Raw genomic sequence first — 26,196 nt, forward strand, 5'->3', positions numbered from 1 at the left:
TTTTAAAACTTTGGGCTTCTTTAGTGTACCTGTCCCCTAGAGGATTTTAGTATTGATTAATAAATAAATATAAATAATATGTTCCTTGGGTTTGATTGGGGTGTTGAGGAGGTGGCGGTGGAATATTTGGATTTGGGGGGATTCCTGTAACAAGTAGTTATACATAGCAACAAATCTATTATGACAATTTTAAAATGTTAGGAATCTTGAGGGATAAGACAATGGACGATAAATTTATGAGCTCCCTCAATTATTATAAAAAAATGATCCCTTGTCACCTCCCTCCCTGTAAAACAAATTACTAAAATAAAATGAATACCTAATGTAAGAAGTTTTATTCTGCCTTAATTAAAATGTAAAGCATGTAAATGCTAAAGAACGACTTACTTACGTACATAACCTAATGAAAGAAAAGCTTCGCTAACTATTTCCTATACCCACTGCCATTATACATGTAAATGCGAAAGAATGACGTAATAACGTACATAAACTAATCATAAAAAAGCTTCGCTATTTACAAATGATTGCATAACTAGACAAAGTATCTAAAAAATCAGCCATGTGACGTCATAAAAATGAGAAAGATGAAAGGAGAAGTGGGAAAGAAAACCCCTAAAAAAGAGATGGATAATCCCTCATTTTTATGACGTCACGTGGCTGATTTTTGAGACACTTTGTCCAGTTACAATGATTGCCAATTGTATAACCCTTTCCTATGCCACCTCCATTATACTGTTGATAGTTGGATCCTCCATTTAGATTGTTGAAATTCCTGAAAAAAGAAAAAAAAATTAGTTATTTACTGGTAACGTGGGTTTTTGTTAATTTAAGAATCTATGGTTTATTTCGACTATATTATATTTGATAAAAATGGTTATGGCTGACATAAAATTAACAGTTTTTTTGGCCAATCTATCTCAGAACATGAATTAAAGTAGTCATTTATAATTTTAGCTGATAATTTACAATATATGCTTTATATCAGTGTTTTGTTGAAATAATAACATCACATAAGTTTATTAGTTTTTCTTTCAATTTTCAACCCCTTTAGGGTTTACACAGGGACAATGGGCTGTTTATTACACTAGCCCCTAAAGTCTTATAATAATATTTTCTTATTCTTTCACTTAATAACATTGGAAAATTTTAATTAATGTTTATTAGTTGGTTCATTTAGTTGGATGTTCAAACGTTTTAACCACTCATTGTAATCTAAAGAGGGAGTATTTTTATGAATGATCATGTAACTCAATTTATCGGCAATTGTCTTATCCCTTTAGATCCCTGATGTCTACCATCTAAGCCTGATCAAATTTTACAATGCTTTTAGTCCATAAACAAATGTATCACTGGATATATTTGGAATAGACTTAGCGATCTAAAAGGATAAGACAATGGCCGATAAATTGATGTATATCTCTAATGATAATACACAAAATTACCCTTTCTGTAGAGTAAAATTAGTGGTTGAAACGTTAGAACAATCAACAAATCACAATTCACTAAAGTCCCCAAAGTTGTTAAGCCAACGAATAAAAAAACTATACTTTAAAACTTTGGGGACTAGTGCAATAAACAGCCCATTGTCCCCTATCTTTCTGGCTTTTAGTCCATATAAACAAGTGTATCAATTGAGATTTGAAATAGAAACAACTGAATAGGGATATTCCCTGAAACGATGGGTGGATCAATTAAGCCCCCCCTCAACCCCCTTGTAAAATAAATATTGGGTTCTAATAACCATTTTTTAACCTAAATATGCTGATTTTTAATTTATGTTTATAGGGGCGCTGTCTTTGGAATAGCCTGAAACCATCGGTTGCGCATTTAGCATTAAAGGGCTCTGTTTTATAATGTATAAGTCAGACGGGGGGCCAAAAAGTAGCCTAAAACCATACTAACACTCATATATTTAAAATAAAATGTACTGTTAAAATTTCCAAATCTAAATTCACTGTATAAATTTCAATGTTCCTTCATCTTGTGAAAACTTCTCTAGATATTAGCTTTGAGATTTTCTTGACATGTATTGAGAAAATTTTACAATAGACGGGTTCTATGGATATTTCGTACTTTTGCATCACAGTAAAATTTGCATTATCAGTTTTTTGGGAGAATCACAAATATTTTATTCTAAAGGAAAAAATCTTATGTATGGATACGAAATTCAATATTAGTATTATAGAATAGATATAATTTAATATGTTTTTTTTGTATTTAGCTTAAGATTTTAATACCTACTAAACCGATTGAATTCTCCATTTTAGGGAAGCTTTATATAGATCCCGAGATGATTTTGGGCTATCTTTCTAATCTATAAAACATAAAATTGTCTGAACTTTATAACAGGGATCTAAATAGATCAGACAATGGCCGATAAGTTGATGTACATCCCCAATGATGATAGACAAAATTGCCTCTTCTGTAAATTACAATTAGTGGTTGAAACGTAATGACACTCAACTTAATGAACAAACCATTCAAAATTCAATAAAAGTCCTCAAAATTTTTAAACAAACGAATAAGAAAACGATATTATAAAACTTTAAGTACTAGTGTAATAAAAAGCCCATTGTCCCCTCCCTCCCTCTCTGACTTTATATATAAAGTAAAATGTCTAGATTTAGGCCCAAGAAATAAATTGTGGTGATTTTTATTAATGTTGTGTAAAATCATGGATAGAAGGATTTGGCATTGGACGATAATTCAGTCTTCCCTCAAAATCCGAGAGGGGAGGGACAATGTGATGTTTATTACACTCCTTAATGTTTTACAATAACGTTTTCTTATTCGTTGACTTAACAGCTTTGGGACCTTTTATTGAATCTGATTTAAGTTAATTTATTAACTTGATTGTTTAAACGTTTCAACCACTAATTTTTATCTACAAAAGGGGTAATTTTGTGTGTCTCAATTGGGGATGTACATCAATTCATCAGCCATTTTCTTATTCCTTTGGATACCTGTAAATTAATACTCCAATGTCCTATCACTATACCCCTGTATATAGTAGGACAGATATAAAATTAGGTGTAATAAAGATATTTGCCACTCTTGGAGATACAGAATTATACTCTATTGTCCTATCTCTATACCCCTGTATATAGTAGGACAGATAGAATTAGATGTAATAAAGATATTTGCCACTCTTGGAGATACAGAATAATACTCTATTGTCCTATCTCTATACCCCTGTATATAGTAGGACAGATATAAAATTAGGTGTAATAAAGATATTTGCCACTCTTGGAGATACAGAATTATACTCTATTGTCCTATCACTATATACCCCTGTATATAGTAGGACAGATATAAAATTAGGTGTAATAAAGATATTTGCCACTCTTGGAGATACAGAATTATACTCTATTGTCCTATCTCTATACCCCTGTATATAGTAGGACAGATATAAAATTAGGTGTAATAAAGATATTTGCCACTCTTGGAGATACAGAATAATACTCTATTGTCCTATCACTATATACCCCTGTATATAGTAGGACAGATATAAAATTAGGTGTAATAAAGATATTTGCCACTCTTGGAGATACAGAATTATACTCTATTGTCCTATCACTATATACCCCTGTATATAGTAGGACAGATATAAAATTAGGTGTAATAAAGATATTTGCCACTCTTGGAGATACAGAATTATACTCTATTGTCCTATCTCTATACCCCTGTATATAGTAGGACAGATATAAAATTAGGTGTAATAAAGATATTTGCCACTCTTGGAGATACAGAATTATACTCTATTGTCCTATCTCTATACCCCTGTATATAGTAGGACAGATATAAAATTAGGTGTAATAAAGATATTTGCCACTCTTGGAGATACAGAATTATACTCTATTGTCCTATCTCTATACCCCTGTATATAGTAGGACAGATATAAAATTAGGTGTAATAAAGATATTTGCCACTCTTGGAGATACAGAATTATACTCTATTGTCCTATCACTATATACCCCTGTATATAGTAGGACAGATATAAAATTAGGTGTAATAAAGATATTTGCCACTCTTGGAGATACAGAATTATACTCTATTGTCCTATCACTATATACCCCTGTATATAGTAGGACAGATATAATTAGGAGTAATAAAGATATTTACCACTCTTGGAGATACAGAATAATACTCTATTGTCCTATCACTATATACCCCTGTAAATAGTAGGACAGATATAATTAGGTGTAATAAAGATATTTGCCACTCTTTGAGATACAGAATAACTTTATATTTTTCTTTATATGTATTTTCTTTTTTGGGAGACTTTTGTCATCCAGGGGTCCAGGGATAAGACAAAGGACGATGATTAATGTACATACCCAATAATGATAGACAAATTTACCCTGTATGTAGATTACAATTTTGTTTGAAAAGTTTGGACACTTCTAGTTTTAACCAACCAAAACCTTAAAGGTTTCTGTAAAACGAATGAGGTAACGTGTTTGTGTTTGTGAGTATATATTACAACAAAATATTTTTTGTTCTTCTTGCTACATTTATGTAAAATGTATTTTAAAATTCAACATAAAATAATAAGGGACAGAAAAAAATGTTTATCATTATTAAGTTCACAAATATTCTATTTCTGCAAGCAGGAAAGTTTTTTTTGTCTGATGTTTTAGATTTTAATAACTATTAGTGTTCTCCTTTTTAGTTAAGCTCACATATCTCATGGGATGGTTTTAGTCCAGTTTGTTAAGTCCTTTGCTGGTTTCAGACTATGTTTTAGACTAAATGTAAAAGAATGTTTGTCTGTGTGTACCGAATGATCTCTCTAACCACTGAACCAATATGGTTCTCCTTTACAGTAAAGCTGATAATTCCTATCCCCCTGTGGGGGGAAATAAAGTTTCAATGTGAAGATTTGTATGTCTCTATGTTAAATCCAGAATAATATATCAACATAATAATGTGCCTATAACCACTGAACCAATATGGTTCTCCCTTACAGTAAAGCTATCCCCTGTGGGTGAAATAAAGTTTCAATGTGAAGATTTGTATGTCTCTATGTTAAATCCAGAATAATATATCAACATAATAATGTGCCTATAACCACTGAACCAATATGGTTCTCCCTTACAGTAAAGCTATCCCCTGTGGGTGAAATAAAGTTTCAATGTGAAGATTTGAATGTCTCTATGTTAAATCCAGAATAATATATAAATATAATAATAATGTGATTATAACCACTGAACCGATATGGTTCTCCATTACAGTAAATCTGATAATATCTAACCCTGTGGGTGAAATAAAGTTTCAATGTGAAGATTGTATGTCTCTATGTTAAATCCAGAATAATATATAAACATAATAATAATGTGATTATAACCACTGAACCGATATGGTTCTCCTTTACAGTAAAGCTATCCATATGGGGTGAAATAAAGTTTCAATGTGAAGATTTGTATGTCTCTATGTTAAATCCAAAATAATATATAAACATAATAATGTTACTATAACCACTGAACCAATATGGTTCTCCATTACAGTAAAGCTGATAATTTCTATCCATGTGGGGTGAAATAAAGTTATAATGTGAAGATTTGTATGTCTCTATGATAAATCCAGAATAATAAACATAATAATAATGTGACTATAACCACTGAACCGATATGGTTCTCCCCTTACAGTAAACTAATAATTCCTATCCCCCTGTTGGGGGGAAATAAAAGTTTTAATGTGAAGATTGTATGTCTCTATGTTAAATCCAGAATAATATATAAACATAATAATGTAATTATAACCACTGAACCGATATGGTTCTCCTTTACAGTAAAGCTGATAATTTTTATCCCCTGTGGGGGAAATAAAGTTTCAATGTAAAGATTTGTATGTCTCTATGTTAAATCCAGAATAATATACAAACATAATAATGTGACTATAACCACTGAACCGATATGGTTTACAGTAAAGCTATCCCCTGTGGGTGAAATAAAGTTTCAATGTGAAGATTTGTATGTCTCTATGTTAAATCCAGAATAATATATATACATAATAATGTTCCTTTAACTCAGCAACTGTTTGAGATATCAAGACGATAACGTCTTACAGTAGCAAACCAAAAGAAGGATGCACAGAGGGAGAGTAAATTATACTAGTACCCAAAGTTTTATAAACAATTTCTCTAATTCATTGTATTTATGAAATGTGTGGGCTTTTTATAAATGTTGATTCGTTGGTTCAAACAATCAGTGTCAAACTTTGTCAACCAATATTGGTGGTAAAGTTTGGGCACTTACATTTTTTCTACTAGATTTAATAAAAGTACCCAAAGTATTTTAAGACCAAAATGAGAGGTCGTATTTGGAAAACTTTGGGTACTAGAGTAATGTTCCCATTTCCATAAACACACATCCTATTACTTTTTTGTATTTGTTGTTTTACATGACTATCTACCTGGGTTGAAAGCAGGGATCTAAAGGGAAAAGCCAAAAGCCAATAAATTGATGTACATCCCCAAAGATGTTACAAAAAATTATCCCTGTTGTAGATTAAAATTACTGGTTGGAACGTTTGGACACTCAACTACATGAACCAACCAATCAAAATTAAATAAAAGTTTTCAAAGTTATTAATCCAACAAATAAGAAAACATTATTATAAAACTTTGAGGACTAGTGTAATAAACAACCCAATGTCCCCTTCCTCCCTGGGTTGAAAGAGAGGCTTACAACTCTATCAATAATTCAAACTTCAATATTACAAAGAGGGAGTTTATCTCTGGTGTACTATCCCTTCCGCTAAGTGTTGTACATTATTAATTGCAAGTAGCTATGACCCTAGAGGCCTCTAGGGGCACAAGAAGGAAGAGGAGGGTAAGCTTCAATTTATTTTTTTAAAATTTAGGTCAATTCATTTAAGGGCAATTTCTCTTGGGGGGATGAACGTACCCTTCCTCATAATAGTTAAAAAGCCCTGGCTTTATGGGAATCTTCATTGTAAAGGAGAACCATACCAGTTAGCAGTTAGTAAGATCTTTAAGTGCATAATGATATATATTCTTGAATACGGAATTGATAGCTGACCAAGCAATGGTTTACATTCACTGTTTACAGATAGTTCATAACATGGTTATATATTCCAGGTTTCATAATTGCCCCACCCAAATAAAATATTGTGAAACTTCTTAAATACAGGATACTGATATAGGAATTATAGAGATGATTCGTTTATAACAGTGTACCTTGTTGTAATAGGAGTCAGTATTCTAAAAATCATAGGAATAGAATAATATCATTAAAAAATTGTTGTTAAAAAAGGTTAAAAAACAACATGTTTGCTAAATCGTACCTAACTGTTACAAGAATAATTATGAAAAGTTTGATATAGATAGGAAATTTTAACATGTCTAAATTAATTAAAAGAGCTAACTATTTTGGACGGATTGATGGATCAACTCTTATTAAAGAAAATCTTCGCTTTAAAAAAAACTAAAAAAACTTTCATTAGGTAACTAACTGTATCAAGGTCGACACATTCTACGCAAAGTTAACCACAAATAAATAACCTTGACTAAACTTGAAGCTAAAGATACAATATCAAGATATACTTAGGGATATTAAGGGATAAGATAATGGATGAAAAAATAATGTAGATCCCCAATAAATTACTCCATTTCAGTAGATAATAATTAGTGGTTGAAGAGTTTGGACACTGCTAGTTTAAACCAACCAATCAATATATAATAACAGTTCCCAGAGGTATTCAAGCCAAAGAATGTGAAAATATGTATAAAAAACTTTTGGTACCAGTATAATTTACAGTTCAATGTTCCCTACCTCCCTGTATAAATATTCAACAATAAGATATAACTCTCTTTCTTCGGAGTGTTATATTCCGAGATCAAAAGGGACAAGACAATGACCGATAAATTTAAACAAATCCCCAATGATTATACACAAAATTAAAGACTTCTGTAGATTATATGTAGAGGTTGAAACGTTTAGACACTTGACTTAATGAATTATTAAAATTCAATAAAAGTCCCCAAGTCGATAAATCTTTGGGGACTAGCCAAATGTCCCCTCCCTCCCTGGTTATATTTTATCCACAAAAAATCATAAAGATTATTTTAACAGTGGGCAAACACAGAGAGAGAGAGGGGACAATGGACTGTTTATTACACTAGTCCCCAAAGTTGTAGGCTTTACAATTTTGGCGATTTCTGTAAATTCTGATTGGTTAGATCATTAAGTTAAGTGTCCAAACGTTTCTACCATTAATTAAGTAATGTACATAGAGGGAAATTTAATTTATAATCATTGGGGATGTAAAACCAATTTATCGGTCATTGTCTTATCCCTTAGATCCATTGGGGCAAACATACAAAAATACTTTGAATAATAAGCAGATAATTGGGTTTTATTAGGATCAAAACTGTTTTGTTTTTTACCAGGGAGGGAGGGAACATTGGACTGTTTATTTCACTAGGCCCCAAAATTGTATTATTACCTTTTCTTATTCGTTGGTTTTACCCCTTTGGGGAATTTGATTAAGTTGAGTGTCCAAAAGTTTTAACCAATAATCTAGAGAATGTGTATTTATGTGTGTCATCATTGGGGATGAACATCAACTTATTGTCCATTGTCTTATCCCTTTAGATCCCTGGTTTTTAGCAACCCTATCTATTCTTTCTCTCCCTTATTTTTTTTGTCTGACTTTGAATACAGACAATTATACAAAAAAAAATTGTAAATAAAGAATATAGTTTCCTTATATGTGTATACATATATAGGTTTTATGCAGCATTAAGCCTTATTTTAGAAATTAGGCATAAATGAAATTTCGATACCTTTTTAGAGAAACAAAACTGTTTTTTTTTGGGGGGGGGGAGGGATTAATTTTTCTTCGGAAGGGTAGTCATATCCCCCACACCCAACAACCGTAATATAGCCTAAAACCTGGGATAAGCCAAAACAACGCTTTCCTGAAAATTAAAAAATAGTCAGATCTGTCTAAATATACAGACATACATCTAGCTACTTTTTTATATTATACCTCCCTCTCAATGTGAAATGGCAAGAAAAAAAGTTAAAATCCCCAAAGACCCATTTTATATTTTTACACCCTTCTAAAGACTAAATTATTCAGGGAGTAAGGGGAGGGGAGAGTGGACTGGTACCCAAAGTTTTATAAACACATTGCTTTAAAACTTTGGGTACTTCTATTGATTAGATGGTCCAAACTAGCAATGTCTAAACTTTACAACCAATAAGTTTAATCTACATGAAGGTTAATTATGTGTATCATCATTGGGGATTATTATTATTGGGGATTATTATTATTCAACGTCCATAGTCTTATCCCTTAAGATCCCTAAAATTATAGAACAGTAGGGCAAATATTGCTGGAAAAAAAAAAACAAGGATATCACTGTTATGAAAAGGGTAGCAGCTAAAAAAACAAGGTTTATAAGTCTACAAGTAGCGCAGTAATAACAATGTTAGCTTTTTGGAAAATAAGAGTGAACGTAGATTTTTTGTGTTAGGTTTTAACTTTAAGTCAGATTACTACTTATTTAAAAAATAACAATTAAACAAAGTAAAATTTCGTCAGAAAATATACTTTAAAGGGGTTATTATCTCTCAAACACGAAATATGATATTTTACATGTATGGGTGAATGATTAATCCTCCCCCCCCCCAAAAAAAAAAAAACAAAAAAAAATATTTGTATCTAAATAAAAACTTTAATAAAAGAATGTTTTTTTAAATTATTGAGCAGCTTTAATCATAAAATAACCCAAATTTTGCCAAAAATAGTCATTATTGAGATATATAAAGAGAGAGAGAGAGAGAGGAAGAGAGAGATATTGAAAGCCCTTGATTAATCAAAATAAAATTAATTGGATAACCCCATGAAAATTTACTGAAATCCACAAAATCTATCTTTTTAGTAAAAAATTTACTTTTAGTTCAATTATCCTTTCAAGATTTATTTCTGTAAAGCAGAGATCCTAATAAGACAATGGCCGATAAATCTATTTATATGCCCACTGATGATTACAAAACTACCACTTCTTTTGAAAAAAATTGAACAATGCTAATTTGAACTAATTTATTTAGATCTAATTACCAAAGTTTTTAGGTAAATTGATGTAAGATTTTTGGGTACTAGTATGATTTACAGTCCAAATCTCTTAGTAAATTACTGTTATATAAATCTTATATTAATAAAAGTAAATAGAGAGAAAAGGGTTTTGTATTTTGCTAATATTTGTAATATATTTTCATTGTTATCAACTGTTTTTTAAAATATGTCTTTATTGTTGAAAATATGCAGGGAGGGAGGGGAAATTTGACTGTAAACTATACTTGTCCCCAAAGTTTTATAATCGCGTTCTCTCATTTTGTTGACTTCCATTTCAGAGCTTTGCTTTTATGGAAGTTATCATCCTTGTTAAAACTAAAATTAAAGCTTTGAAAAGTTATGAAAGGAAATCAAGGTTATATGTAATGTGAATTAACAGGGAATTAAAGGTATAGGATAAAATGGCATTTTGATAATCAAAATGCCCCCATCTGAATATCAAAATTGTTGGTGGAAAAGTGTATCACTGGTTTTTTAACCAACCCAAAAAGTACCCAACTAATTTGATAAATTGATATGAATGTTTGGTTACTAGTATAATACTATAAGTTACTAAATAAACACACGAAAAATTGCCCCCTCCCCCAATTGATATTTATCAGAGGGGCGGGGCTTAAAGTGAAATAGCCAAAGGCTTGCTTTGTGGAAAATATAAAAACACCCATTGAAATCAAGGCTCGGCAGCCGCGCGTCAGCCGCGACTAGGCCACAAACCTAAACCCGGTAGAGTGCTTTGAACATATTTTGAAGCAGCTTATAGTAATAGTGCCTAATAAAAATGAAGTACTACAATACAAATGACCAATATGCATCGTAATTGACCAATGGTAAAATGTATACTGGCCTAACATTAGTATTTTGTTTTGTATGACGTCATTTTATTAGGCACTATAAGCTGCTTCCATATTTTTGAAAAGAGGGATTGTCATATTTAGGTCAGGTTTAGTTTCCAGCTTTTTTTTAACATTGTAAAAGATGTTAATTTCCCTGAGGCTTACAGGCGGCTGACGCGCGACTGCCGAGCCTCAATTCAAATCCACAACTATTGGAAATGAGGCCAATCAAAAGTTTTGATAAAAATTTCATTCTTTTTTATTGTTTTCAGAAGACTTCAATTTTCAAAACAGAAAGTTGGAACATTGGTAAATAGATAGATAGATAGATAGATAGATAGATAGATAGATAGATAGATAGATAGATAGATAGATAGATAGATAGATAGATAGATAGATAGATAGATAGATAGATAGATAGATAGATAGATAGATAGATAGATAGATAGATAGATAGATAGATAGATAGATAGATAGATAGATAGATAGATAGATAGATAGATAGATAGATAGATAGATAGATAGATAGATAGATAGATAGATAGATAGATAGATAGATAGATAGATAGATAGATAGATAGATAGATAGATAAATTAGTTTTTTTATGCAGATAAAGAGTCAACTAAAAGTAAAATAAATAAAAGCTTTCGTGGATAGATAGATAAAAAGAAAGATAGATATAAATATGATAGATAGATAGAAAGATAGATATATAGACAGATATATATATAGATAGATAGATAGATAGATAGATAGATAGATAGATAGATAGATAGATAGATAGATAGATAGATAGATAGATAGATGGATAGATAGATAGATAGATAGATAGATAGATAGATAGATAGATAGATAGATAGATAGATAGATAGATAGATAGATAGATAGATAGATAGATAGATAGATAGATAGATAGATAGATAGATAGATAGATAGATAGATAGATAGATAGATAGATAGATAGATAGATAGATAGATAGATAGATAGATAGATAGATAGATAGATAGATAGATAGATAGATAGATAGATAGATAGATAGATAGATAGATAGATAGATAGATAGATAGATAGATAGATAGATAGATAGATAGATAGATAGATAGATAGATAGATAGATAGATAGATAGATAGATAGATAGATAGATAGATAGATAGATAGATAGATAGATAGATAGATAGATAGATAGAAAGATAGCGAGAGAGAGAGACAGAGAGAGAAAGACTATTATTAAAAATAGATAAATCTACAGATATATAAAAAGAAAAAGAGAGAAAAAAGGAAATTAAGAAAGAGAGTAAATGTAAAAAGTGTAAGAAAAAATGGAAAAATAGATAAAAGTAAAAAAAAATATAAATAATATCATATTACAAAGGAAAAAAGCGAGATTATATTAAAAATCATCAAAAGCTTCGCTAAAGTTAAAAATGTATCAACTATATAGAATTTGCATGTTAAAAACTCTTCAGATTTTTTGCTACCTATGACAAATATCGATTTTTTAAAGAGCTTTTTGTAAATAAAATGATTCATATTCTACCAAGGAGAAATGTATTCATAAATAGCGTAGCTATAATCTAATAAGAATTGTCTTAAACCCAGGGATCTTAAAGGGATAAGACAATGATATAAATACCTAATGATGATTACTAAAGAAAACTATTGGTTGAAAAGTGTTAACACTTCTAACTTTTGTCCTAACTAATCAAGATTGCATAAAGGTACCCAAAGTTTTAACCAAAGTAAATTATACTGGTAACCAAATTTTGAAAGCTTAGGTTACTTTAATTCAATCTTGATTGGTTGGTTCAAAATAGAAGTTTCCAAACTATTTAACCAATAATTTTAATCTACAAAAACGAATAACGTTATTAATCATCATTCAATATGTACAACAATCTATTGTTTATCGTCATACATATATCTTAGATTCCCTGCATATTACTTTGCTAACTGACATACCCTAATTAAAGAATAGCATTGCTACTAAAAAAGGGACTTAATTTCATTTTAGTAATATCCTTTTATAAAACAACGAAAATAAGTTTAATAATTGAAACGTTTGGACACTCAACTTAATGAACCAACCAATCGAAATTCAATAAAAGTCCCCAAAGTTGTTAAACCAACGAATAAGAAAACGTTAATTTAAACTTTGGGGACTAATGTAATAAACAGCCTAATGTCCTCTCCCTCCTTGCTAATTTTGACTGTAAAGTATGAATCCTTTAATCAATAAAGCTTTCTAAAATCTAGCCTGTCCTTATACTATAAGGGACTAAGGGAAATATACTTGTATTCAATAATACAAAGTAGAATTATATCTGTCCGTCTGTCCATCTGAAGCATAAGATCTTGGTAACTGCTGAACCGATTAGATTCTACTCTTCAGAGAATATACCTATTGGCCCTGTGGTGGTTTTAGGCTATTTTCTTGGGGGGTGGGACAAAATGTTAACAAAATCTTTTTAAAATCTCCACTGAAACTTTAGGAAAAAGAACTTAGAGGCCAGGGGCGAAGCCTCTAGTATACTATAAGGGACAAAGGGAAATATAATAGTATTCAACAATCGATTTATAGCTATTTATAGCATCGTGTTGTAGAAAGATTTCCGCTGACATTTAAGTAATAATTGGCTATAATTAGTACTTTGATTTGTCTGTAGCTAAAGATCTCAAAAATGGCTTGTCCCAATAGGATGTGTTTTTCGGGAATATTTTAAATTTTCTTAAGATGGTTTATGGCTATTTTTACACAAAAAAATTCAATAACTAAAATCAAATAAAGTTACTGAATAAATGTCTATTTTCCTATATATTCTACTCATGGTAAAGGTAATGGATTTTAAACCCAGGGCTAAGAGATATCAAATAAAGTTAGAAAAGTAACAAGATATATATGTGTAAGTGTGTCTATAGCGAAAGGTTTCTGATATGGTTCTCCTTTACAGTAATCTTCTTATAGGTACAGGAAAGGTTTATGGCTAGGGGATAGTAGATAGAGTTAGAAAAGTAACAGGATGTCTATGTGTCTATATGTTAGTGTGTTTGTAGCAAAATATTTCGTTAGCTGCTGGATCAATATGGTTCTCCTTTACAGTAAACTTCTTTTAGCTTCTTGGAAGGTTTGCAAATATTTTGAGGGAGGGTATCTTCCCCTTAACATTTTTTTAGCCATATACCATTTCAGTTTTACATATAATTATTATAATGTTCCATTAACTATCCCCTACCTCCCTGGGTTTAAATATCAGTAGCTTGCATGCAACCTTAACTTTTCTATGAGTCATAGATTTACCATTTAGTTTTAACATAGAATAATATAACTTAACAAGGATAACAACATGCATGAGTAGCGAAGCTCAACAAAACATATAAATTAGTAGAAAATCACTAAACCTTTTACATATCAACATAATAATGTATTTTAAAGCATGACAAGCAGAGTGACGGCCCGAGTAAGTTGTATACTTGATGTTCATATTTCCCTAATAGCGTTACGGACGGACTGACAGACAATGTAAAGTAAATTATCGAGTAGCTCCATTAATAAAAAGAAAAAAATATAACTTGTTAAAACGATATTTAAAAAATGAAATCAATAACAGTTTGTAATTACAGATAGACAGAAGTACGGACAGTCTTGATGGGTTGGTACAAAATAGCAATATCTAAATTTTCAACCACTCATTGTAAAGTACACAGAGGGTAATTATGTTTATTATGATCAATAGAACGAAAAGGAAAGTATATCAAGGGAATAGAATATAAGTTAATTTGTATAAAATCATTTATTTAAAGGTGATTATTATTTCAGGGATCTAAAGGGATAAGGCAATGGTCAATAAATTGATATACATCCCCAATGATGATACACAAAATTACCATTTCTGTAGATTACATTTAAGGGTTGAAATGTTTGGACACTCAACTTAATGAATCAAAGTTTAGTAAAAGTCTTCAAAGTTGTGAAGCCAACGAATAAGACGGTATTAAATTTGAATGCTAGTTTAGTATTTTTTCTAATAATTATGTTTATTATCAATAATTTCATGAAAATGAAAGTGTATCAAAATAAAGAAAGGAATAGAATATAAGTTAATTTGTTTGAAATCATTTATTTAAAGGTAATTATTATTTCAGGGTAGAAGGGGAAATTGGACTCCAAAGTTTTATACTAACATTCTCTTATTCGTTGTGTAACAACTTTGGGGGCTATCATTTAATTAAGATTGGTTAGTTTGTTAGGTTGAGTGTCCAAACGTTTCAACCACTTATTGTAATTGTCTTATCCCTTTAAATCCCTGTATTATTTACATTTAGGACAGCTTAATAAATAATATTTGTTTATTGTTCATATGATGTAGCTAGAGTACTAGTTTAGTATTTTAGCTAATAGTTTATTTTAATCCACAGAAAGGGTAATTATCATTAATTTCATGAAAAGGAAAGTATATCAAAACAAAGAAAGGAATAGAATATAAGTGAATTTGTTTAAAATAATTTATTTAAAGGTGGTTATTATTTACATTTAGGACAACTTAATAATAGAGATATTTGTTCATTGTTCATATAATGTAGCTAGAGTGTTATTTAGTGGTTTAGCAAATAGTTAAGGTTTTAGGAGAGAGAGAGGGAGATAAAGAAAAAAAAAAAAGAAAGAAAGAGAAAAATACATTAATAGCAATAAATAGAGAGATGGTGGTTTAGAGGGAAAGATAGAGAGAGAAAGAGATAAAGAATAAAAAAAGAAAGAGAGAAAAATACATTAGCAATAAATAGAGAGATGGTGGCTTAGAGGGAAAGATAGAGAGAGAAGCGAGAGAGAGAGAGAGAGAGAGAGAGAGAGAGAGAGAGAGAGAGAGAGAGAGAGAAAGATAAAGAGAAATAAAAAGAAAAGAGAGAAAGAAAAAAAAAGAGAGAGAGAGAGAGAGAGAGAGAGAGAGAGAGAGAGAGTAAAAGGCAATAAAAGTGAGAGCGAAAATGAGAGAAAGAAAAAATAAAAATACTATGAAAATAACAATTTATTTGATAAATTACAAAAACATTTCTCTATATTCCCCTCCCTTGAATTTAAATTAATAATTTATATATATTTGTTTTCGCCAAGGATTGAAATAATTATTAAAAACAAATAATTCATTTAGAACAATGTAAATTGTGTGAGATACCCTAAATAAATGTTTCTCCCAGCTGACTAATATACCCCATCCTATCCCCTTACCAAAGAAGAAACTATTCAACCAATTACTTTAATTTACGGAATTAGTAAAATTGTATCATATTATCACTTAAGATTCCTGAATATTTTTTTTTTAAATCATAAATTGCAGGATTCAAAATTTTAATGTTTGTCCCCCATCCTCGCAATTTGCTAATATTTGATCAATTCAAACCTTACAATTACATTTAGTAACTTTGTTTGTGTGTGTGTGTGAGTGTGTGTGTTTATGTATGTGTGTGTATGTGTATGTATGTGTGTGTGTAAGTTCGTGTGTGTGTATGTGTTTGTGTGCGTATGTGTGTGTGTGTATGTGTGTGAGTGTGTGTGTGTATGTGTGTGTGTGTATGCAGGAAGGGAGGGAACATTGGACTGTTTGTTTATTAGTCCCCAAAGTTTTGTGTCTTACTTCCCCCAAAATTTGCTAATATTTGATTATCAATTCAAACCTTACAATTACATTTAGTAACTTTGTTTGTGTGTGTGTGTTTGTGTGTGTGTATGTGTGAGTGTGTGTATGAGTATGAATGCTTGTATGTGTAAGTTTGTGTACTTGTGTGTGTGTGTATGTATTATCAAAATTCAATAGTACTCAATAAAATAAATTATATAAAACTTTGGGTTCCAGTGTAATTTACAGTCTAATGTCCCCTTCCTCACTGATTGAATATAATAAACTTCAAAAAGTAGAATCAATCCTATAATATAAAGTAATAAGCTTTTTTTGTCTGTAGCGAAAGATCTCGCTAACCGCTGAATTGATATTTTTATAGATAAGTCTTGGTATGGTTTTAGGCTATTTTACTGCCCTTCCATATCCCTTCAAATATAAAGCCCCTATATGCTAGGGGCGCAGCCGCTAGTATTTTATTTTACAAATTTAGCAGGAAGGAAGGGGACAGTGGGCTGTAAATTATACTTGAATTTAAAGTTTTGTAAAAATGCTTTTCATTCATTTGCTTAAAAACTTTGGAGACTATACACAAATGTATTGTTCATTGTCTTATCCCTTTAGATCCTTGTATATTTTATAGAATAAAATTAGTTGCAAAGTAGTTTTTAATAAACCCTTCAAAATTGGATTAAATTTTCAATAGAAATTATAAATTTTGAAGTTGTGAAGCTACTCTATAATTGATCACATATCTGTATGTCTTTCTGTCCTTAGAGGCTACTTCACTCGTATTTGACTAAAAAGATGTTTTTAATGTTTTAAAGTAAGATAAGTACGAAGGGATAAGACAATGAACTATAAATGGATGTAGATCCCAAATAATGATTTCCAAAAATAACCCTAACTGTATGTATAATTGATTTAAAAGTTTGGACACTTCTAATTTAAACAACCAATAACCAATATATAGTCAAACAAATGTTTTTTTTACATTTAGCAAATTTGCTGTATACGATATTATTATACTTTGTAAAAACATAATTATAGATAGGTCATTATATTTTTATAATCCGAAAATCCTTAAAATATTGCAAATCCTCATACAGAATACAGGGAGGAAGGGAGGGGACATTGGGATGTAAATTAAACTGGTACCCAGAGTTTTTTTTTTTTAAATTTTAAACAATATTTTTGGTATTATTATTGAATAGTATTGATTGGTTGGTCCAAACTGGCATTGGCCAATTAATTCAATCTATGAAAGATATAATTTTGTTTATCATAATTGGGGATGTATACCAATTAATCGTCCATTAGCCTATCCCTTAAGATCATTGTTTAAAATGGAGATAGTTAGTCTAAAGAAAACTTATTTTGAACAACATTTCCGACAGATACATTAGAAAATCGTTATATATTGTTGACGCCAAATAGTCGACCTCAATAATAGTCAATGATAAAGAACTTTTTTTTATAATAGTCAATAAATTCAACATTGTGTTTCTAGTCATTTTAAAGATCAAATCAATAGGACAAATGTAAATGGGTGATAATCAAAATGTTTGAAATAGACCTATGGACAATTGGCAATGGTAATAGACACTTACAAGATTATAGCGAAATGTTTGAGGACTCTTCATGCCTAAAAGAGCTATCCCATATACAGATGGACAAACAAGCACTAATTGTAGGAAAGCTTCGTTTTTTTTCAATAAATTTAGCATATAATCCAATTAAGCAGTACAAAGTGTTTTGATACTTAAAATAGACCTATGGACTTTATAGCAATGTTATACCGAATTGTTTCAGGACTCTCTATGCTTTAAAAATGGCAAAGCTATCCCATACAACATGCCCTAATTTGTAGGAAAGCTTCGCTTTTTTCAATAAATTTAGCATATAATCCAATTAAGCTGTACAAAGTTTTTTAATACTTAAAATGGACATTCTGGCAATGTTATACCGAATTGTTTCAGGACTCTATATGCTTTAAAAATGTCAAAGCTATCCCAAATAGACAGACATACAAGCCCTAATTGTAGAAAAGCTTCACTTACCCAATGAATTTCAGAGAGAGAGAGCGGACAACATACTGTTTATTACACTAGTCCCCAAGGTTTTCTTATTCGTTGGCTTAACAACTTTGGGGACTTCAGTTAATTTTTGATGATTTTTTTCATTAAGTTGAGTGTTCAAACGTTTCAACCTCTAAGGGGTAGGTAAGGGGTAATTTTGTGTAATTTCATTGGGGATGTACATAAATTTATCGGCCATTGTCTTATCCCTTTAGATCCCTGGATAAATTTAGCATATAATCCAATTAAGCTGTACAAAGCAGTGAAAAGGTTTTTATACTGTTTATGTGGGAGTATATATACTCAGGAATATGGGGGATGGGATAATGAACAATAAATTAATCTTCCCCCTAAATTACAATCTATCCCTACCTTATATAAAAACATTCTCTCATTTGTTGGTTTAAAAACTTGTGGTACTTTAATAAAATCATACTATTTTAAACTAGCAGTGTCAAAAGGATAATTTTGTTTATCATCATTGGGAATGTACATAAGATTATTATCCATTGTCTTATCCCTTTAGAGTCCTGAATTACATAGTATTTATATATATGTTAAAACAAAACGACAGAAAATATATAGTTTAGCTTAGCGCATCTTTTCTATAACAAGAAATGATCAATTTATTACATTTTCTGCATATGTCATTAGACTTTTAATATAAATTTACAGAATTTGCAGTCAGGTATCTAAAGGGATAAGAAATGATCGATAAATTAATGTTCATTCCCAATGATGAAACACAAAATTGCCCTTCTATAGATTAAAACTAATGGTTGAAACGTTTAGACACTCAACCAGCCAATCAAAATAGTCCCGAATAGTCAACGAATAAGGACTTTAGGAACTAGTGTAATAAACAGCCCATTGTCCCATCCTTCTAAAATTTACCCCTTAAAAAACCTAGAAAAAAAATTTTGCTTCATTGTATACACATAAAAATGTATATAGATGGACAGATTACCAGATATGCTTCTTTAAAAAGTATAAAATGATTCCAGATACCAATTAGACCGAGATTGTACGCAAGTTTAAAAGTACAAGGTCAATAACTACTAAAATGCTTCTTTTAAATGAAATTAATATCTACATTTCTATAATTGACTTTGTAAAAATATTTCCAGTATGGCTTCGAAACAGTTTAATATCCGCTGGATTGTAATCGGTTCTCAGCCATATTGAAATATCATGTATAGCGTCGTATTTCAGACAATTTTCCACTAATATTAAAATAAAATCAGAAATATCTTATGATTTTTCATTTTAATATTCACGGAAAGTTGTCGATAATACTATGAGATGAATAACAATCATAAAACACACAAAATAAACTCCTTTGTACAAAATATATACTGTACGATATTGGACCATAAAATAGCCTATTATCGTATATAAAACATAGTTTTAAAAGGTTTATTCAAGGATAAAATAAATCATATTTATAACAATAAGATTAAATTCTATTAGATTATCAAGAAAACTTTCATTATTTCATATTTTCTTTTATATAAGTTACTCCGAACGGTTTGCCGGTAATGCTTAGATGGTCAGATATTTTTTTATTTCATTTTTACAATTCAGGGATCTAAAGTGATAAGATCATGTCCGATAAATTAATGTACTTCCTTAATAATGACATATAAAATTGCCCTTCTGTAGATTACAATTAGTGGTCGAAAATTTTAAACACTCAACATAATTAAAGAGCCAATCAAAATTCAATAAAAGTCCCCAAATTTTTTAAGCCCGTTAAGCCAATGTATAAGAAAACTTTATTATAAAACTTTTGGGACTAGTGTAATAAACAACCCTAGACCCTAAATGTAGAAAGCTTCGCTTCCTTAAAATATAATTGTACTTAAAAACTGAAACTAATAAAAACTGTTATAGCAAATACATTATCGTGTTAATTGGATAATTTACCCGAGGGGATAAAAATGTAACGTCCAATAAAAAATGAATGAGAAAACGTAATAGACAGGGAGAAAGGGGACTGTAAACTACACTGGTACCCAAAGTTTTATGGACACGACATCTTATTTGTTAGATCAAAAACTTTTATTTCACCTACATAAGAAGTAATTTTGTAAATTATTATTGCTAAAGAACTTGAATTTATCGACCATTATCTTATCCCTTAAGATTTCCAGTAATAGCCCAAAACTATCAATTACCTGTGTAAATTTTACAAACGGACTTTTAGGAATTTATTTTCTTGGAGACTGGCACTAGGCTAAGTTTTCCATGTGGTTTTATAGAGACGATCTTTTATTCGTTGCGGTTTGTAAATGTTCGATATTAGAGTTAACTCATAATTAGTTGGTTCTAATTAGTTTGAATATTACTATTACTCTTCATTATTAAAAACTAGTGGAAAACACACAGAGAGACATCCTGTTACTTTATTATAAGGATAGAGGGTGTGAGAAAGAAGAACTTTTTCATTCATTAATTTGGAATCAAAAACAGCTGAAATATTGATAAGCAAAAACAGCTTAAAAATAATAAAAAGATTTTTAGACAATATATACCAAAATATTTATGACATTTTTAAAGAGAAGTTATTAAGAACAGGGATCTTAAGGGATAAGACAATGGCCGATTTATTGATGTACGACCCCACTTATGATAATCAGAACTACCCCATCAAAAGATTTGACACTGAATGATAGTTTGAACCAACCGATTGAGAATAATTAATAAAAGGAAACAAAGGTTTAAACCCGACAAATGAGAGAAGGTATATGTAAAACTTTCAATACTAAAATTTGAGGGATTTTTTTGATGATATGTAAAAACGTTTAAGAAGAAAAAAAGAATAGGGGAGGATAAAAGGATATAAGCATACTTCCACCAAAACTATGCCTTATGATAGATAGATATATATGTATATAGATAAATAGACAGATAGATATGTATATAGATAGATATACAGATATATAGATAGATAAAAAGGATATAAGCATACTTCCACCAAAACTATTCCAGTCAAATTACACCCAAAATAAATTCACCTGCGGAGGGAGGGGACAATAGGCTGTAAATTATACTTTGTAAACACTTTAAATCTTTGGGTATCTTTACTTTTTAACCAATAATTTTTAAACTATAGAAGTGATAATTTCATTTTTCGGATGCACATCAGTTCATTGTACATTGTCTTATTCCTTAAGATCCCTTCAACCCCAGCGGGGGTTTAACCAATTCGCTAACCTAATCAGACTATGGTAAAACCTTTACCCAACTCAACTTAACCTAAACTAACAGTTTTCCGTGGATAGTAAAATAAAAATAAAAGATTAACTCCAAATTGATACATGATTTTTCAGTATGGCTCAGAAACTGTTCTAATCCAGTGGCAATAAATCAGAAATTCAATTATGTTAGCATGGGTGTAATTTTAAGTCAACCTTCCCCAAAAACTATTCTTATTAAACCATGAGAAAATAAAAGTTAGGATGTAGTTATTTTATCAACATAATACATGACATTTTTAGAATAGCATTATATGTTCGATATATGTTTTAATTAGTAAATATTTGACATAAAATCAACGTAAAAATAATTATGTATGTCAGCCATGATCACTTTAATCAATGCCAAATAGTCGACAAAAACCATAATAATTGTATGTCAACATGAGAAGTTTAAGGTTAACTGGGAAGATAATTATTTGGATCATGAAAAGAATAGTTATTTCTCGCATCGTATTATAAACGGCTTTCCGCGGATTTTTATATTCGTAGAAAGCTGGATATAATACGATGCTAGACATAGTTTTTTCGTATGGATGAGAACCGGTTTCTATCCACCGGATTCAAATGAACACGAGAAAACAAATTATTAGGTTTCGTCGTATTTTTTAGTAGCTTTTGATCTGATGATTTATTTTAGGTTATGTTAGGTAAATGTTAATGATTGCCCAGCAATGTTAGGAAATTTGCCCCGCAGGGACTAAAGATACGAGAAAGGCTACTGTGAAAATACGAGGAAACCCGCTACTATGTTTTCTTACCATGATAAATAACTAATTTATATTATTACTGACCTGCTGAGCGAGTAATTGCTTAGGGATGTCAGGTTTCCTAAAATATAGATAGATAGATAGATAGATAGATAGATAGATAGATAGATAAGATAGATAGATAGGTAGATAGATAGATAGATAGATAGATAGATAGATAGATAGATAGATACATAGATAGATAGATAGATAGATAGATAGATAGATAGATAGATAGATAGATAGATAGATAGATAGATAGATAGATAGATAGATAGATAGATAGATAGATAGATAGATAGATAGATAGATAGATAGATAGATAGATAGATAGATAGATAGATAGATAGATAGATAGATAGATAGATAGATAGATAGATAGATAGATAGATAGATAGATAAATAGATAGATAGATAGATATATAGACTCAAAGTTTTGTAATATATGAGACTTAGATACATACAGATAGATAGATAGATACATAGATAGATAGATAGATAGATAGATAGATAGATAGATAGATAGATAGATAGATAGATAGATAGATAGATAGATAGATAGATAGATAGATAGATAGATAGATAGATAGATAGATAGATAGATAGATAGATAGATAGATAGATAGATAGATAGATAGATAGATAGATAGATAGATAGATAGATAGATAGATAGATAGATAGATAGATAGATACATAGATAGATAGATAGATAGATAGATAGATAGATAGATAGATAGATAGATAGATAGATAGATAGATAGAATGATAGATAGATAGATAGATAGATAGATAGAATGATAGATAGATAGAATGATAGATAGATAGATAGATAGATAGATAGATAGATAGATAGATAGATAGATAGATAGATAGAATGATAGATAGATAGATAGATAGATAGATAGAATGATAGATAGATAGATAGATAGATAGATAGATAGATAGATAGATAGATAGATAGATAGATAGATAGATAGATAGATAGATAGATAGATAGATAGATAGATAGATAGATAGATAGATAGATAGATAGATAGATAGATAGATAGATAGATAGATAGATAGATAGATAGATAGATAGATAGATAGAATGATAGATAGATAGATAGATAGATAGATAGAATGATAGATAGATAGATAGATAGATAGATAGATAGATAGATAGATAGATAGATAGATAGATAGATAGATAGATAGATAGATAGATAGATAGATAGATAGATAGATAGATAGATAGATAGATAGATAGATAGATAGATAAATAGATAGATAGATAGATAGATAGATAGATAGTTAGATAGATAGATAGATAGATAGATAGATAGATAGATAGATAGATAGATAGATAGATAGAAAGATAGATAGATAGATCACCCAAAATTACATCCTGTAATCAATCAAACCAAAAGTCATCAAACGCCTTAAAAAGCCATCAATATATATTTTTAGGGGTGTAAAAATGAGGTCATGCTGTATGATAAATGCAGGGAGGTTAATTAAAGTGTAAATTATTTTGGTATCCCTAGTTCTCCTCACTTATTCGTCTGCTTAAAAACTTTGGGAACTTTAAAGCTTGACATATTGATTAATATTTAGTTCTATAAAGTTGCAACTATTATAAATATAGTATAATATAAGGCTTCATAAGCAAAAACAATATAAGCATATATAATATAAGTATGAACTATGCATGTCCATAAGTAGCGTAACCAATAAATATAACAAATCTCAATCCTCTCTCTTTTACACTATCAATATCTATTTCTTTCTTTTTTCTTTCTAATGTCCTCTGCCTTTCAGCGTACATACTCTGTTTATAGAGAAGCTTCGCTCCTGTTAAAAAAGATGGATAAGTATAATTTATTATTATTTAATCTTTTAATCTTTAATTATTATTACATTAGCTTTTTGTTTGAATGAAAAACTGCGAAGATAGGTATATAAATAAATAAATAGATAAATATAGATATGTAATGAGTTATATAGATAGATAGATAGACATATAGAGAGATAGATAAACAGATAGATAGATAGATAACTGGTATTGGGGGCAGAGGTGGGAGGGAGGGGAAATTATTAGGTAGATAAATAGATAGATAGATAAATAGATATAGATATATAGATAGAAAGATAATAGATAGATACCTGGTATTGGGGGCAGAGGTGGGAGGGAGGGGAAATTGTTGACTGACAGATTTGATTTTGGTAGGGTCATCGTTTTGTGCCCGTTACCGTTTCCCATCCTGAAAAAATGATTTTTAATATAATAAGAGGATTCCTATAGTACTTAGGCACAATGCAGAAATCTTCAGAGAGAGAGGGGACAATGGACTATTTATTACACTAGTCCCCAAAGTATTATAATAATAATTCGTTGGCTCACAATTTGGGTTGATTAATTTTTTGAGTGTTGAATCATTTCAGCCGCTAATTTTGATCTACAAAAGGGGTAATTTTGTGTATCATCATTGAAAAAGTACATCAATTTTTCGGCCATTGTGTTATCTTTGAGAATTTAGACATTGACTTAATAATCGTTACTGGAATGCATTTACGTCCAATAAAAATATGCTGATTTTGTAACTTTCATTGTATAATATCATTATTCTATTGATTTTTGGAACAATGATTCCTATGACAACAAGGTGCACGACTCTATAATCCAATCGTAGGAGTGAAAGTATGTTATATATGATTCGTTCGTTTGTCCTACCGTCTGAGTTTAGAGTTTCGCTTTTTATGGATTTTGTCATCCTTTTTTATAGTTTACATTTTAAGTTTCATAATATTTCATTAATTTGTTTTGAATTTCAAAGTTTATATCTGTAAATGAGAGCCCTTAAAATATGAAAAGGTTTGACATTAATTAAAAAGATAGTTCTAGAAAGCTTTTGCGAACTAGGATTACAGAACAAACGTCTGTCGTTTTGTCCATCTATCTATCCATTTATCTATATATATCTATCTATCTATTTATGTGTATACCTTATCTTATTAGTAATGAAGTCAGACTGCATGGTGTTAATTGTATTATATCTTTGCTCTTTATTTTTCCTTTCTATCTATCTATCTATCTATCTATGTGTATACCTTATCTTATTTGTAATGAATTCAGACTGCATGGTATTAATTGTATTATACCGTTGATCTTCATTTTTTCTCACATCCAGCAAATTTGGTGCCATTTTTAAACATTTTATATGACAGCTAGCTATATTGCAGTGTCTATAAATCACTAAATATCACTTATTTTCTCTATAGATTGTTGTTCTTTTTAATCTGAAAATAGATAAATGATAAGATAAAAGATGTTATTTTTTCTGCTATTAAAGATAGTATAGAGTTTGATCAGTTTCCTTCAACGTGCCATGTGGAACATAGAAATCCAAATCCTCCTTTACTTTTGCAATAAATTAAAATTAGGGGAGAGGTTTAGTATTGTGTATGTTTGTTTGTTATTTTAGATTAGGTTAGGTTATATTGGATACTAGGTAGCCCTGCAGTGTTAGGTATAGCCCCTGCAGGGTTAGGTTTCATCGCATGGGTAAGGCATAGGAAA

The 26,196-nt window shown here is 30.1% G+C and overlaps 1 long non-coding RNA gene across 1 annotated transcript; it reads right to left on the bottom strand.

Moving 5' to 3' along the window:
* Positions 1-710: 710 nt before the first annotated feature.
* LOC145324385 (uncharacterized) lies at positions 711-24,882 on the bottom strand. The gene is made up of 3 exons (XR_013881267.1): positions 24,783-24,882; positions 22,682-22,718; positions 711-772 (listed from the first exon to the last, which is right to left on the bottom strand). It is a non-coding gene; the product is annotated as an uncharacterized LOC145324385 (long non-coding RNA).
* Between the last annotated feature and the right edge of the window lie 1,314 nt (positions 24,883-26,196).

The sequence above is a fragment of the Acartia tonsa genome, chromosome 7 (genome assembly GCF_053477335.1).
Source record: "Acartia tonsa isolate MP-2025a chromosome 7, ASM5347733v1, whole genome shotgun sequence".
Taxonomy (NCBI): Eukaryota; Metazoa; Arthropoda; class Copepoda; order Calanoida; family Acartiidae; genus Acartia; species Acartia tonsa.